We start from the raw sequence: 17,357 nt of genomic DNA, 5'->3' as shown, positions 1-17,357 counted from the left end.
GTATTAGACACTGATATTCTGGTTTCCAGAAACATCTCTTAAGTAAAAGCTTAAACACTTTGCCTATTTAATCACAAAGGGCATTAAGCCACTAATTCCATCTAATGTGAAAATTACCAGCCTACTAGTCTACTACTAGTAGTCTAATAGGAGACTAGTCTAATAGGAGAAAATATGCCTGATCTGCTAATTTAGCATATCTACTTAATTGTAATTAAAACATCAAAGCAGAGACAAACACATTTTAGAGAAAGATATTTCCAATTTAAAGAACAAGACATTTAGAAGATATTTATTTAGTACTAAAATATAATTTAAAATAACATGGTGGATATGACATGTATATAAATAGTATACATAGTATCAACTTTTGCATATTTGGTTCTTTCATATCTGACATTAATACTCCTAAACTCAGGAGTAACTGACTTACAAAAATCATGTGAAAAATCAAGTAATAAAATTACTTGTTGGGACTTCCCTGGCGGTCCAGTGGTTAAGACTCTGCGCTTCCACTGCAGGGGGCATGGGTTCGATCCCTGGTTGGGAACTAAGATCCCACATGCTGCACAACACAGCCAAAAAAAAAAACATTACTTGTTGAGGGGACTAAGCAAAAAGAGCTAAGTATTCCAAAAATGCTTTCTTCCATAAGAACAACAAGAACATTGGCAGATATTATGGAAATCAGCTTTCTAAGAACTCTGCAAAGTAAACAAAGGCACCGTGAGGATCTGTGGAATTGTTCAAACACATAGCACTAAATCGTGGTAAAAACAGTTAATGTTGCAGAATTTTAATTCACCCTGTTCTGCCACACATTCTCTTCTGAGCATGACAGCCCTGAAAACCAACTGCGTACAACCACAATGAAAACAAGAAGCCTGGAAGCCATTGGATAAGGTAAAACAAGGCTGGAGCTTCTCAAATCCCAATTCCCAGATAACTGCCATAATTTGACCTGTCCAGAAGTTCCCTGAAAAATCCAAATCCAAAGGTTTGTCTTTATTTGACTTGAGTCAGAGCTTTCCAATGCAGTGTTTCCTTGGGAGCATTAGCTACATACTATCAATGCTAATTGTTTATTACTGCAGCTGCCTAATGTGGTTTTAACAATTGAAAATAAGCTGACCAAACAATTAAAAGGAAAAGCTGGAAAATGAGATGTCCACAGGGGACTTTGAAAAGCTTCAACCTATTCCTAGGAATCTAGAAAAAGCCACATACATGCATAGGGCTGTGCACATAACAAGGAAAGACCTGAAAATGCCCTATGCTCTCACTTCTGCCTGCCATTTTGCATCTTCACAAGATGGAAGTGAGAACTAAGGCAGAGTTGTAACTGCTTTTCTGAGTATAGGAAGTGTGCCCCTACACACACAGAGAGCCCTTAGGCAAAGCTGGGAAAATTGTTAGTTCCAGACATTTAAGGAAAGCTCTAACCATTAGCCAACTGCTACAAGCTAACTTAGCAGACTTCAATGGCTACATATGACTAAGGATATAGATATTCCAGAATGAGATCAGGAAAGTTATTGAACAGTAGAAACAACCAATATTTACAACAGTAAATGCTAAGGGGATGGGTTCTGATTTTCATAGTTGCCATATTAGTAAAAATATCCAGTTTAACAAAAAAAAGGATCAGATACGCAAAGAAAATGAAACATAAGTAGAGAATAATCATAGGAGAAAAACTGTCCTGAAGAAGCCTAGACTTCGGATTCACTAGATGAAGACTTCAAATAAGTTTTATAAAAATAAGTTCAATTTGGTGTATGTGCTTGGCTGAGGAGCCAATGGGGCGAAGCTACCATCTGTGGGATTATGACTGAACGCCTCTAAGTCAGAATCCCGCCCAGGCGGAACGATACGGCAGCGCCGCGGGAGCCTCGGTTGGCCTCGGATAGCCGGTCCCCCGCCATCCCCGCCGGCGGGCCGCCGCCCACGTCCCCCGGGGCGCGGCGCGGCGCGCCCCGCCGCGCGTCGGGACCAGGGTCCGGTGCGGAGAGCCCTTCGTCCTGGGACACGGGGTGCGGCCGGAAAGGCGGCCGCCCCCTCGCCCGTCACGCACCGCACGTTCGTGGGGAACCTGGTGCTAAACCATTCGTAGACGACCTGCTTCTGGGTCGGGGTTTCGTACGTAGCAGAGCAGCTCCCTCGCTGCGATCTATTGAAAGTCAGCCCTCGACACAAGGGTTTGTAAAAAATAAATAAATAAAAAATAAGTTCAATGAACTGAAGGAAACCATGTCTAAAGAACCAAAGTATGAGAAAGTTGCCTCATCTGTTAGATGATATTAATAAAGTAGAAATTACTAATAAGAACCAGACAGCAATTCTGGAATTGAAAACTATAACAGAAATGGAAAATTCACTAGACAGACACAATATGGTTGAGTAGTCAGAAGAAAGAACTGGCACATTGAAGATAGGTCTCCTGTGTTGGTATGCTTGATGATGTCCCACCTAGAAGGAAACGAGAAAAAGGGGCAAAAAGAATTTGCAAAGAAGTAATGCCTGACTACTTCTTAAATTTGAAGAAAAAAGTCGATTTATAAATTTAGGCTCAATGAACTCCAAAAAAACAAACAGGAAAAGATACATGTCTGGATGCATGGCAGTCAAATTGTCAAAAAACCAAGAAGAATTCTGAAAATAACAAGTAACTTATGCATAAGATTCACTATTAAAGTTAACAATTTCTTAACAGAAACCATGGAGGACAGAAGGCAATGGGAAAACATATTCAAAGGGCTGAAACAAAAAGATTGCCAACCAAGAATTCTATATCCAACGAAATAATCTTTCAAAAATGATGTAGAAATTAAGACATTCCCAGGTAAGCAAAAAGTGATAGAATTTGTAGACAGAATGGTCTACAAGAAATACCAAAGGGAGTTCTTGAGGCTAAAATGAAAGGACACTAGACAGCAACCTGAATCTACATAAAGAGTACCAGTAAAAATAACTACATACATAGGTAAACATAAATGATAGTATACATGTATTTTTGTTTGGTTTAACTTTTTCTCCTTCTTAAAAGACAATTGCAAAGAGCAATAATTATGAGTATTGAAGGGCATGCAGTGTATAAAGATGCAATTTATATGACATTATAGCACAAACTAGTGTATACAAAGTACAGAATAGGAGAGTATTGCTGACTCTTACATTGTTTAAGAAGAAAATCATGTTGATTCTTTTAATGTCAGAAAAATTTCAATTAAAAAAATTATGTAGGACTGGGGCTTCCCTGGTGGCATGGTGGTTAAGAATCCACCTGCCAATGGAGGGGACACGGGCTCAAGCCCTGGTCTGGGAAGATCCCACATGCCACGGAGCAACTAAGCCTGTGCACCACAACTACTGAGCCCACGCGCCACAACTACTGAAGCCTGCACGCCTGCAGCCCATGCTCCACAACAAGAGAGCCACAGCAATGAGAAGCCCACGCACTGCAACAAACAGTAGCCCCCACTCACTGCAATTAGAGAAGGCCCATGCACAGCAACGAAGACCCAATGCAGCCAAAAATAAACAAATAAAATAAATTTTTTTTTAAATTTCATGAAAAACAATTATTTAAAAAAAAATTATGAAGGACAGACAAACACATCTGTAGGCAGTACTCAACCATCAAGTCACCACTTTTGGGACTCTGCTGTAATGTCACTCTCAGTACTATAAAACTTATAAAATATGTACAATTATCCCATTTTTTATATAGGAAATTCACTCCCCAAGTGTAAGCAATCTGTCATTAAAGCTGAAACATTTACTCAGGTTATTTTCACCAAAACCCAAATGATTTCCTTTAGTCCTCTGCATCATTAATATATAAAGTAAGATATATAATATGTAAAGGTTTTGTTTACTCATTGCTAAGCTAACTTCCCTATAATAACACTATTATTTATTCTCACATAAAGTCTTTTATTGTATAGGTTAAGTGTTCTAATGTGGCATTTTAAAAATGCTTGTAGTGAACTGCCACACCAAAATAAGATACACTAGAGAACATAATCAATTTCAACTAAAAATATAAACCTATATCTTCCAAGTTTTTAGTTTTTATAAGGGATATATATATATATGTTTGTTTGTTTGTTTAATGAGTGGCTATTACATGCTAGGCATTGGGCTCAACACTGAGGGTAACGTAGTGAACAAGACAAAGTCCCTACCCTCTTGGACTACAACTTACAACTTATAGGGGGATAAAGATAAGAGACATGTAAACCAGACCAAATAGATAATTACAGATTACAATCAGTAACAAGACTGACCATAATGAGAGCCACCCAGTCAAGCCCAGCTTATATCAACCAACACCCAGCCAACCTGCAGACCAAGTAAGGGAGAAGAGTTGTTGTTGCATGCCGTGGAGTCTTGGGAATACTTGTACATAATGACAGCTGACCAGCACTTGCAACATCAGGCACTGTACTAGGAGCTTTCCATGTGTTACCTCATCCAAACTTCCCACTGATCCTTCAAGATAGATAATATTTTTAGCCCTATTTAACCAATAAGGAAATTGAGAATGACAGGTTGAATAACCTGCTTACAGTCACACTGTTAATAAGTGTGAGAACCAAGAATCAAACCCAACTGGTCTAATTTTAAAGTCCTCTGGCTCTTTATTACTTTGATAGTGTCCCTTCTCCTAAGTTGGCTTCAGTCTGCTAACAACAGTATCAGTAAGTATATCCTTGCCCTATTTCTTTTCTAGCACTCATGGATGTAGATTATAAAAAATACACTACGAACTCAAATTGGTGTTTCCAGATTTATTTTTGTTGTTCTTGCCGCCTTACGATCTCCTTTACCTGGGTGCAAACTAAACAGTGTTACCAAGCTTTGATACCACTTGAAATGATTATACTGTTTTATCTTCCAGAAAATAGAAGAAGTTATACCAGCAAAATGAATTTTACTATTTATCATTTAGATTTTTAAAACAAATTTTAATTAAATTCAGTTTTTTACAAAAATGTCTTACAAAACTAAAAATAGAACTACCATACGATCCAGCAATCCCACTACTGGGCATATACCCTGAGAAAACCAGAATTCAAAAAGAGTCATGCACCAAAATGTTCATTGCAGCTCTATTTACAATAGCCAGGACATGGAAGCAACCTAAGTGTCCATCAACAGATGAATGGATAAAGAAGATGTGGCACATATATACAATGGAATATTACTCAGCCATAAAAAGAAACGAAATTGAGTTATTTGTAGTGAGGTGGATGGACCTAGAGTCTGTCATACAGAGTGAAGTAAGTCAGAAAGAGAAAAAGAAATACCATATGCTAACACATATATATGGAATCTAAGAAAAAAAAAAAAGTCATGAAGAACCTAGAGGCAAGAAGGGAATAAAGACACAGACCTACTAGAGAATGGACTTGAGGATATGGGGAGGGGGAAGTGTAAGCTGTGACAAAGTGAGAGAGTGGCATGGACATATATACACTACCAAACGTAAAATAGATAGCTAGTGGGAAGCAGCCGCATAGCACAAGGAGATCAGCTCGGTGCTTTGTGACTACCTAGAGGTGTGGGATAGGGAGCGTGGGAGGGAGGGAGACGCAAGAGGGAAGAGATATGGGGACATATGTATATGTATAACTGATTCACTTTTTTATAAAGCAGAAACTAACACACCATTGTAAAGCAATTATACTCCAATAAAGATGTTAAATTAAAAAAAAAAAATGTCTTACTGAAAATAATATTTCCAGATGACATTGTAAGTATACAATTTGATAGTGACAACATCCTCCTGGAAAATAAAATATAATGGCAAGAATGTTACTTTTAGGAATAAACTAAATTTAGTAAATTCCTTCATCTGAATCAAGAAAGCCAGGGTAAGTATAAAAAGTGAAATTTATTTAAAATGCAGCACTCAATATACAGTTCATTTTTTCAAGTAATATTATACTGCTTTATATACCACCAGGACATGATATAACATGATGATGTGTACTATGGTTGAAAACAAAGGGCATTTATGCTTTCCATAATCCATCAGAATCAGGTATGAAGTAGACTAGCCTACTTCTAATGACAGGAAGTCTGTGACTTCCTGATACTCTTAATTCCATTTAGTATTTTGTGGTAGGGAACACACAGACTGCACGAAAGGATATAACCTATCGTTAACAGCCTAAGGAAGCTTTGGACATTTAACCTTTTTTTTTTTTTTTTTTTTTAACTTATAAAGAAACTTGAGATCTTTAAGGGAAAGAAAAAAAAAGTCTGGCCAAAGCATCTTAGAATTTTTAGTTTTTCTTAGAAATGGAGGATACAAAATTTTTCCCTGCAGTTTTCTTATTATCCTAAAGACAATAATGGGTAAGAAAAGGGTGTGTTTCCAAGAAGGGAATTTAGTGTCATTAAACACATAAGTTTAATAGAATGTTTCCTGAACCTCCACACTGAACTACAGCCATCAGAAATTAACAGAGTCAGTCATCCTATTTATTGCTACTATTTCAAATACACTCATTCCCCTATGGCATGTATATCAAAAAATATTCAACATTAGAACCAAATCTCAAAGTGAAACCAAAAACATGAAAACCACACAGGTAAAGACAGACAACCTGCTAATAAAAATGCACTGCTGAATATATTCACAACTAACTAGCTGAGGACATAGCTGGTTAGTTGAAAAGACTGAAGACTAAGGACATTGTCTCCAGTCTTTTCATCCTATGTTATCAAACCTTATTAAAAGGTATTTGCAAAAGCAATTATACCTTTTTATGGGTAATTATTATCAAAATGTATTAAAATAAAGCATGTTGCTGTTTTAAGAATCAGTTACAGGAAACATAACAGGTAATCAGGCTGTAATTTTTATCTTGTTTCTGCCATTTAATACATAGTGACCTTTATAAGTACCTTGACTTCTTAACTACCAAATGGGAAGATCACCTACCAGTTATTCTTCCTTCCATATCCCACTCAGTGAATCAGTTTCCCTTTCGCTCTGTGTGAATCAAAAATTCGATGCTAATTTAACCAAAGTCCTAGATGAGGCCAAAGAGGACATCTTAAATCAGTTTCAAGGAATCAAATAGTCTTAAAGACACATACACTCCTCCCCGGTCAATCCCCATTCTAAACACATTTCCTGGGACTTCCCTGGTGGTACAGTGGTTGAGACTCTGCTCTCCCAATGCAGGGGGGCCCGGGTTCAATCCCTGGTCGGGGAACTAGAGCCGGCATGCCGCAACTAAAGATCCCCGCAACTAAAAATCCCATGTGCCGCGACTAAGACCTGGTGCAGCCAAATAAATAAGTTAATTAATTCTTTAAAAAGATGATTAAAAAACTAAACACACTTCCAACTCACTCAGCTCTCAGGAACAGATGTAAACGCCTGCCCAAAGTGAATGCTTAGACCAACAGGCACCCAAATAAGAACTGTCAAAGCAAAGGGCAAGTAGCTCTAATAGGGATTCATCACTTGTTCAATGAATACATTCTAACATCTGTTATGTAGAAATTTTAAAAGAAGAAATTGTCATTGAATAAAAATGTGATGTGGTTAAATCTGTTTTAGTTCTGTAAGCTGAAGAATCAATTATTACAGGAGTTTTGCATACAAAGGCCAGTATTTTTCCCCGTTGAAACAAACCTTCTAGTTTTTTTCCCCCACTAACTTAAGCCTGAAATCTTTTTCGAAGCAACTGTTTCTTCTCTAACACAATGTAAAATATCCCTGTGGTGATTCATCTGGTAAATGCATTTACCACTAACTCCTCATATGTTTAACCCCATCCTGCTATCAGCTTAGTTTGCTTGGGCTGCATTAATATCTCATGCCCATTTATGCTCATGTAACCAACCAAATGACCATTGGATGGTCCTTTCTATCTCTACTCATCTCACTGGCTTGACGACTTATATACCCCATCCATGCTCTATAACAAAGTATAATGTGAACAAGAACAAAATTTCAGGGAAAAAAATCCTAGGTTACTTCCGACTCTCAACATTATGAAACTTAAAGAAATTAAGTTTAAAGCATTAACTGTAAGTTTTTACATGTGAACACTTTACTAGGGACTAAACAAACTGAAGCCAACAATGGACTTACAATAATGTGTAATAACTTCCATTAATTGCTGCTATTTCCAGTTATTTCCTTCTCAACAACCCAGCAAAGATATTAACCCCTTTCATGGTCAAAAATACCAAGAGTCAGAAAAGTATAGCAAATTACTGAACATAAAAGTAGCAGAAACCAAACACAAACTCAGACCTGTGTGATTCCACATTTCTTACTTGTACAGCATGATGAATGTGGTGGATTAAAGAGAGCCACAAATTCCTCGGGGTGTTTGTTTTCCCTCTCCTTAAATATATGGGCTGGATTCTATCTGCTCTGACCTACAGAAAATGACAGAACTGGCGGAGCTCCAGCTCTGGGCACAGGCTGTAACAAGACCGGCAACTTCCACCTTGATCTCTTGGAACCCAGGCTATCTTCAAGTTCACTGTCCCATTCTTCAATTCACTGTTGATTACAGTGAGTAGATTCACTATGGGTTTTTTAATCCGGGATATATTTCCATTCTCAGATTTTCATTTGATTTTTCACCCTTCCCATATTTGTCTTGAAATTCCTCATCACTCATCCATTCTACCAACCTTGTATATCAATTCAGGTCTTGTAAATTCTTCAACATATTTTTTCTTCAACCTATTTGTCATAGTTATTTTAAAGTCATACTGCTGCTTCCAACCTTGGGGTCTTTTTCTATTGACCTCTTAACATGAGTCACTCTTACCTTTTTAATGTTTAATAGTTTTGAAATACATACTAGACACTGTAGAGGATGTATTCTACTAACTATAGATTGTTGTCTTCCACGGTGTTTCCTGGGAAGTGGTACTCCTAAAATGTGGTCCTCTTAGAATATTGATGAAAAGCCCAAGGTGTTTACCAATTCCCTTTGCATAACAAGACTCCAACTCCAAACCCTGTCTTCCTTTGAGGTGAGCAGCTCAAGTCTCTGCTTATCTTCTTCAGGCTTCCAGTTGATGTTTCTCCCTGGGGCTCTTGGAATATTGCCCCACACATGCACAGCCCAGGAGTCAGCAAAGGCTTGAGGAAATTTTATATGCATGTTATCAGGCCTCCCTCCTCTGTGGCTCCTTATGTTCTGGAATAGCTCCCTCAATGGCCAACTTCCCTGGCAGCTCCAAACTCCATCCTCTGGTTTCTCAGGATAAAAAAAAAAAAAAAAAAAGCTTTCTGCCTGGCCACTACAGGGACTGAGAAGTGACCTCAGGGAAAAGCACTTCATGTATCATTCAATGTTCAGTCAGGAGTTGTAAACTACACAAAAATTTCAACAGGAGAGATTTAATATACAGTATTATTAACTACGTACAATAGTTACACTAAGAATTAATAAAACAGAACTCTAAAAAACATACCAACTCTGAGGGAAAACACCCAAGGAAGGAACAACTTGGAAAGAAGAGGGTGTGGGGCCTCTATCCAAGGCTGAGATTCAAATCTCATTGGAGAAGGTATGGCTGTAGCCCACTGGATGGTGGAGGAGTTTAGCAGCTCGACCTGGGCCAGAGATGGTACACAGTCAGCAAGCCAAGGCTGGCATTTCAGGAACCATGGGTGAGGAAGACTGGCAAGCTGGGAGCCCCTCTGGATGGCCCGGAGCCTGAGACTGATGAACAAGGAACTGCAGACAGGGACTGACAAGCCCAAAGCCTCCTGCTGGAATGCCAAGAAACCAAGGCTGGCACACACACAACTGTGGTACAGGACTGCAAACGGGAAATCCTCCACCAGCCTGTCAGCAGGCAGGAGCTGGCAGGCAGAGAATGGCAGGCCAGAACTCGCATCAAAAACTCATTCAAGAGTTGAGTGGCACTGAATGCCACACACACACACACACGCTGCTGGCAGCTGCGGAGCCAGCAGGAATGGAAGCACACCAGACTTGGGACGAAAATCCCCTTCCTTTCGCACCCTCTATTGCAAAGGAGAGATGTCCACGCGATCCAGCGACGCAGTGAAGAGTGGATTTAGAGCTGAGTGGCACACCATATATATGTGGATCTTACCTAGCGTGATCCCCTTCTTTCAAGGGTTGAATTCTTTCCAATTTTTGCGCACTTTTGGTCCTCACTGCTGTTATACAAATACAAATATATACATATATATCTCATCTCTCTTTCTGTATTCATGTCTCTGTCTCTCTCAAGAGAGAGAGATTCTGGAGTTTATCATTTTTATCCACTGAAGAATTGGCTGTTCAAGCACTTCTGTCCTTACACGGAGCCAAAAGCCCTGGGAAATGATTTGACACAGAACCTAGAGAATACCATAAGCAGAGAACTACCACTATTTTGTTTCAGACTACCCACTGTGAGGTTTATGAGGTATATGGCCATCTTGGCATTCACAGTGCTCCTAAGTTTCACTAAAAATAAACCCTTGTCCAAAATATTCTCAGTAAAAAAATAAAAAGATTCCACTCGCTCTAAAAGAAATTGAGTTCATTCAACAACCTATGAAAATGTCTCCTTTAATGGTCCAGATAATGCTAAACTACATCTCAAGCTTATATTTTGAAACATCAAACTCTTTCTCAAGATATTAATGCCCACATATAACAACGCCCATAAAATAAAGACAAACTTTGAAATCATGTGCAGGGCAGAGATTAAAGTTTTATTTGTTGTAAGTCAACAATATCTCAGAACGTGTTGAAGGGCACACAGTTTGAAGGGTTGGCCCACACACAACTATTTCAGATATGACTAATCTCTACAACAAAGGTGGTTCCTAAACACGCCAGATTTAATATAGTATAGAGTTAATAATCTTTTTTATGTCTCTATATATGACTTTTCAATGTTCTAGGCAACAGCCCAATAACACAAAACCCTGCCGGAACCACTTAAAAGCAAAACTTTCCTTCTGGTTCTTTTGGCAACACTTTGTGAAACACCCAAGAAGAAAGCTATATTACAAACTCAAACAACTTTGGCATCAAACAGCATGGAAAATTGTTACTTTATAAGAGACATGTGTATCTCCTAAAAATGCTAAGAAAATAATTTAGCAACGGCAAAGAACAGTAAGAGCTGCTTGTACGACACTGTAAGTGGACACAGTATGGACAAAACTCCACAGGTGAATTAGATGTATCAGTCTGTGGAGTAATATATAAGGGATTATAGGAATTAGACTTGCTAGGGAAGATGTGCACTGGAAAGGCAGGTTCAAGGATCAGAGAAGGCTTCACTGATTAGTCAGTCTCACTAGACAAGCACATCCCACCACCAAAGGCGGAAGGTGAGGGGAAGTCACGGAGAGGTCTGTGCAGCTACTGCCTCAATTGGTCCCCAGACCAGTGTCTTTGTCTGGTGGTGAACCGGGGTAACAATCAATGGCTCTAATAGTCAGGTAGACAAGGCAGACGGAGTGAGACAGTGAGGACAGGGTGAAACTACCAGGCATCTTTGTGCCTGTCGGTCACCCCATCTAACAACAAAAAGACCTTAGGAGAAAAATGGCTTCTGCTTCACTTCAGCCTTCCAAAACTCATTCATATTGTTCTTTTGGCCAATCTAACAGAGAAAAATAGTTCCCAAATAGCCAAATTGACACAGCAATGCCTACCACAGATGGGTGTAATTCAGATATCCACTACAATAGGATATAATTCAGAGATGCGCAGAACCGTCATTAATTCACCCACTTAACAGAACAGTTTGATAGGTCTAAATAAAATTTTATGAATTTTGAAATTTATATGCCTTCATGATAAAGTTCTCTCCTCAAAATATCTCACCATACTTTTTCCATCATTCTCCAATTTTTCTAAAATAAAAGAACCTCACAAGGGAGTTTAAGTTCTTAAATCTGCCTGCAAAACTTTTTTTGGCCGGGAACTGGTAAGCTACCATGAGATGTTAATACATATACTACACAAATTAATATAAGAAGCCCAAGAACTAAATGAGATCAAAATTTATTTCATCATCTGATTCTGGATGAACCCAAACCTTACAAGATTTCCTTTTACACTCAAGTGAACCAAGAAGTTTTTCATTTTGAACCTTATTTCTTCCACCTGAATAACAGCATCTCTTTGTTAGTACACAGTACAGTTCATGATATGATCATGCAATTGCCTGGTAGTCTGGAGCTCTATCATTTTTGGAAGAGCATAAATTAGAAGGACTGCCTGTGTGCTAGAGTCTGTCGGCTCTTGTCACATACAAAGCGTGGAATTGGACTGCCAGTTATGTATAATTCTTCAGTGTCCATGTAATTTCTCAAACCTCCTTATAAATCCTGCCCTCTCCCAGCTGTCCTCCAGAAGTCAGCACCTACTTTGAGCTGCAGTAAAATATCAAGAAAAGAAAATACTGTATCTCTCAGTTCATTTCTATTTATTTTAAAAAGCAGCTTCTCTTGCCAAATTCTGTAAGCCAGAGATCAGAATTTTAGAGATAAAACAAAAAGGCTTTGACAGCTCCAAGAGGCCTTTCTGCCTACTGCTTAAAACAGAGTACGTATTTCCATTGGATGCTTCTTCCCATACATTCCATTCCCCACCTTTAACTTTCTCATCAGAAAAGCACAAACATACCAAAGATTTCCAGTAACCTCCCAGAGTGGAAAATTTTTCCCCAGGATCTTATTTTTCCATTACAATGCCATGAACGCAGGACAAACTACAGGAAGAAAGTAACGACCCTATTATTTTTGTTATCCTCTCTCCAGTCTGATTCTATGTCCTCTGTTTGCCTCATCTTTTGCCTGTCTTTTGTTGTTCTTACAGACACTTGCAATTGGACTGCATCCACAGTGCATTTTTTAAAAAATCATCTAACACAGGTAAAGACAGATGTTCATATCTTACTAAGACACAGTTCCTAAAGAACAAGTGTGAACCAAGGTAAGAGCATGAAAAAAACTGATATATATTCTCTAAGGTTTCTACAGTACGTCCAGTTTTCTACTCCATGGTATATAAGGAAAATAAACTCATAGTTTCTATAAAAGCATTATATATTTTATACTATAAAGTCCTCACAATTTTCAGAATTCTGACAATAACATGTATTAAACATCTACTAGATTTGAGGCACTATTCTGGATATTTGACACAAAAGAAAGATTTAGAGTAAAATATGGTTAGCGTCAATTATACTAAAGAGTGCATTATCACCCCAAATACCCAAAACAACCCTTGATTTCAAAACTTACTATAAAACTACAGTAATCAAATCAGTGTGCTACTAGAATAAAGACAGACATATAGACCAGTGGAATAGAATAGAGAGCCCAGAAATAAACCCTTACATTTTTGGTCAAATTATTTGGTGCAAAGACTATTCAATGGGAAAAGGATGGTCTTTTCAACAAATAATGCTGGGAAAAATGGATATCCACACGCAAAAGAATGAAGTTATGCTCTTACCTAGCACCATACACAAAACTAACTCAAAATGAAACAAAGACTTAAGTGTAAAAACTAAAATTATAAAACTCTTAGAAAACATAGGAGAAAGCTTCACAACACTGACTTTTGCAATGATTTCTTGGATATGACACCAAAAACATAGACAAAATTTAATAGATAAATTAGAGTATATCAAAATTAAAAGACTTATGCATCAGAGGGCACTATCAACAGGGTGAAAAGGCAATCCATAGAATGGGAGAAAATATCTGCATATCGTATCTGATAAGGCATTAATATCCAGACTATAAAAAGAACTCATACAACTCAACAAAAACACAACCCAATTTTTGAAAGGAACAAAGGACTTGAATAGACATGTCTTCAAAGAAGATATATAAATGGCCTATTTTTACACAAGTAGCCTCTCCCTACAGATAAAACTTGATTAAAAATAATATGCCAATAAATTTGAACATACAAACAGATAAATTTCCAGAAAAATACAATGTGTCAAAATTCGCACAGGGAACATGACAAAGCCTTGATAATTCAATAACCATTACAGAAACTGAAATGTTAATTAACAATAACAATCAGGTTCCAGTCCAATATGGCAGCATAAGACGACCCTGAACTAACCTCCTCCCATGGACACACTGAATCTACACCTACACACAGAGCAATTCCTCCTGAAGAACTGAGGGCTTACTGAACAGCTTCTGTACAACGAACAAGAGAAGGACCACAGAGAGATGGGTAGGAGAGATAATACCAGTGGGAACCCCACCCCACAACATGGCAACCTGCAGTAAGGAGGGACATCACCAAGGGGCCTGTGCACAGGTTTGCCTGCCCTGGGGCATCATGGAAAATAAATAGTGGTTTAAAGGACATCTATACTACATGAAGGAAATCCATTTACTAACCATAGAGCATCTGCCAAATGGGTGGGGTAGGGATAGTGGGAAATAGCTGAAACTCTGGGATCAGAGGCACTACGGAGTGCCATTGTTTGCATTCACCCCCCATCTTGATGGTACAAGTGAGAACACAGTCCAGGCACTCAAGCTGGCCTGCCAGTGCCGCCACAGTGTACCCCAGCCCCCTGGACCACACCAGCATCTTGCCAAGTTAGCTCTCCTACAGTGTACACCAGGACCCCACAGCTAGTGCCCATTCAAGCTCCAGCAGTCCTTCCAAGGTGGCCCCAACACAGTGCACCCCAAGACCCCCACTGGCCCAAGCCCACGCCAGCCCACCTGTCACAGTCACCCGGCCCACAGAGTCTACACAAGGTATATTCCTAAACAAGGCCAGGCCTTTAAGACCAAGAGATGTAGGCATTCTGCCTAATTCACAGAAACACAAAAAGACTACCAGAATGAGAAAGCAAGGGTATGTTCCAAATGAAAGAACAGGATAACCCCCCACAAAAAAACCTACTAAAACAGAGATAATTTACCTGATAAAGAGTTAAAAGTAATAGTCATAAACATGCTCACCCAACTCAGGATAAAAATGGAGAAAAAGACTATTAACAAAGAGTTAGAAACTGTAAGAAAAAACCAATCAGAACTGAAGAATACAATAACTGAAAGGAAAAGTACACTAGATGGAATCAATAGCGCATTAGATGATACAGAAAACTATATCAGCAATCTGGAAGACAAAATAGTGGAAATCACCCAAACAATACCTATCATCAATCATTTTTGATGTAAATAAACTAAATGCTCCTATCAAAAGACAGAGTGGCTGAATGGACCAAAAAAATGAGACCTGTCTATATGCTGCCTACAAGAGACTCATGTCAGATTCTGTATTCTGCAGAATACACGTTATTTTCAAGTGCACATGAAACATTCTCCAGGATAGATGACATGTTAGGGCACAAAACAAGTCTAAATAAATTTAAGAGGACTGAAATCAAAGGAAGCATTCTTTTCCAAACATGAAACTAGAGATCAATTCCAAGTAGAAAACTGGAAAAAACAAACATGTGGAAACTAGACAACATGCTACTAAATACTCAATGGATTGAGGAACCCAAAGAGGAAATTAAAATACCTTGAGGAGGGGATACCTTCAAGATAGTGCAGGAGTTAAGATGTGGAGATCACTTTCCTCTCTACAAATACATCAAAAATACATCTACATGTGGAAAAACTCCTACAGAACGCCTACTGTATGCCAGCAGAAGACCTCAGACTTTCCAAAAGACAAGAAACTCCCCATGTACCTGGGTAGGACAAAAGAAAAAAGAAAAAACAGAGACAAAAGAATAGGGACAGGACCTGCACCTCTGGGAGTGAGCTGTGAAAGAGGAAAAGTTTCCACACACTAGGAAGCCCCTTCACTGGTGGGGACAGGGGGTGGGTGGGGGGAAGCTTTGGAGCCACGGAGGAGAACACAGCAACAGGGGTGCAGAGGGCAAAGCAGAGAGGTTCCCACACAGAGGATTGGTGCCGACCAGCACTCACCAGCCTGAGAGGCTTGTCTGCTCACCCGCCAGGGCAGGTGGGGGCTGGGAGCTGAGGTTTGGGCTTCGGAGGTCGGATCCCAAGGAGAGGACTGGGGTTGGCTGCGTGAACACAGCCAGAAGGGGGCGAGTGCACCACAGCTAGCTGGGAGGGAATCCAGGAAAATGTCTGGAACTGCCTAACAGGCAAGAGACCATTGTTTTGGGGTGCACGAGGAGAGGGGATTCAAAGCACCACCTAAATGGGCTCCAAAGATGAGTGCAAGCCACGGCTATCACAGCATGGACACCAGAGACAGGCATGAGACGCTAAGGCTGCTGCTGCAGCCACCAAGAAGCCTGTGTGCGAGCACAGGTCACCATCCACACCTCCTCTCTGGGGAGCCTGTGCAGCCCACCACTGCCAGGGTCCCGTGATCCAGGGACAACTTCCCCGGGAGAACACACAGAGCACCTTAGGCTGTTGCAACGTCACGCCGGCCTCTGCCACCGCAGGCTCGCCCTGCATTCCATACCCCTCCCTCCCCCCAGCCTGAGTGAGCCAGAGCCCCCGAATCAGCTGCTCCTTTAACCCCGTCCTGTCTGAGTGAAGAACAGATGCCCTCAGGCGACATACACGCAGAGGCGGGGTCAAATCCAAAGCTGAACCCCAGGAGCTGTGCGAACAAAGAAGAGACAGGGAAATCTCTCCCAGCAGCCTCAGGAGCAGCCGATTAAATCTCCACAAGCAACTTGATGTACCCTGCATCTGTGGAATACCTGAAGAGACAACGAATCATCCCAAAATTGAGGTGGTGGACTTTGGGACAAACTGTAGACTTAGGGTTTGCTTTCTGCATCTAATTTGTTTCTGTCTTTATGTTTATCTTAGTTTAGTATTTAGAGCTTATTATCATTGATAGATTTGTTTACTGATTTGGTTGTTCTCTTCCTTTTTATATATATACTTTTTTTTTTCCTTTTTCTCTTTTTGTGACTGTGTATGTGTATGCTTCTTTGTGTGATTTTTGTCTGTATAGCTTTGCTTTTACCATTTGTCCTAGGGCTCTGTCTGTTCTTTTTTTTTTTTCTTTTTAGTTTAGTTTTTAGCATTTGTTATCATTGGTGGAGTTATTTTTCGGTTTGGTTGCTGTCTTTATTACTTTTTATTTTTTTATTTTTAATATTTTTTTATTTTTTATTTTAATATTTTTTTTTCTTTTTTCTTTCCATTTTTTTCTCCCTTTTCTTCTGGGCCGTGTGGCTGACAGAGTCTTGGTGCTCCAGCCAGGTGTCAGGCCTGAGCCTCTGAAGTGGGAGAGCTGAGTTCAGGACATTGGTCCACCAGAGACCTCCGGCCCCATGTAATATCAAGCACCAAAAGCTCTCTCAGAGATCTCCGTCTCAACGCTAAGACCCAGCTC

At 39.6% G+C, this 17,357-nt stretch overlaps 1 protein-coding gene across 4 annotated transcripts in view; it reads right to left on the bottom strand.

The window, feature by feature from the left end:
* The window catches only part of CRPPA (CDP-L-ribitol pyrophosphorylase A), a 426,528-nt gene that overhangs the window by 321,156 nt on the left and 88,015 nt on the right, over window positions 1-17,357 (bottom strand). The gene's annotated exons all lie outside the window — the stretch shown is intronic.

This window comes from Balaenoptera borealis, assembly GCF_965194805.1.
Source record: "Balaenoptera borealis genome assembly, chromosome: 7".
NCBI lineage: Eukaryota > Metazoa > Chordata > Mammalia > Artiodactyla > Balaenopteridae > Balaenoptera > Balaenoptera borealis.
Note: the sequence above shows the minus strand (reverse complement) of the source record. Positions and strands in the feature narration are given on the sequence as shown.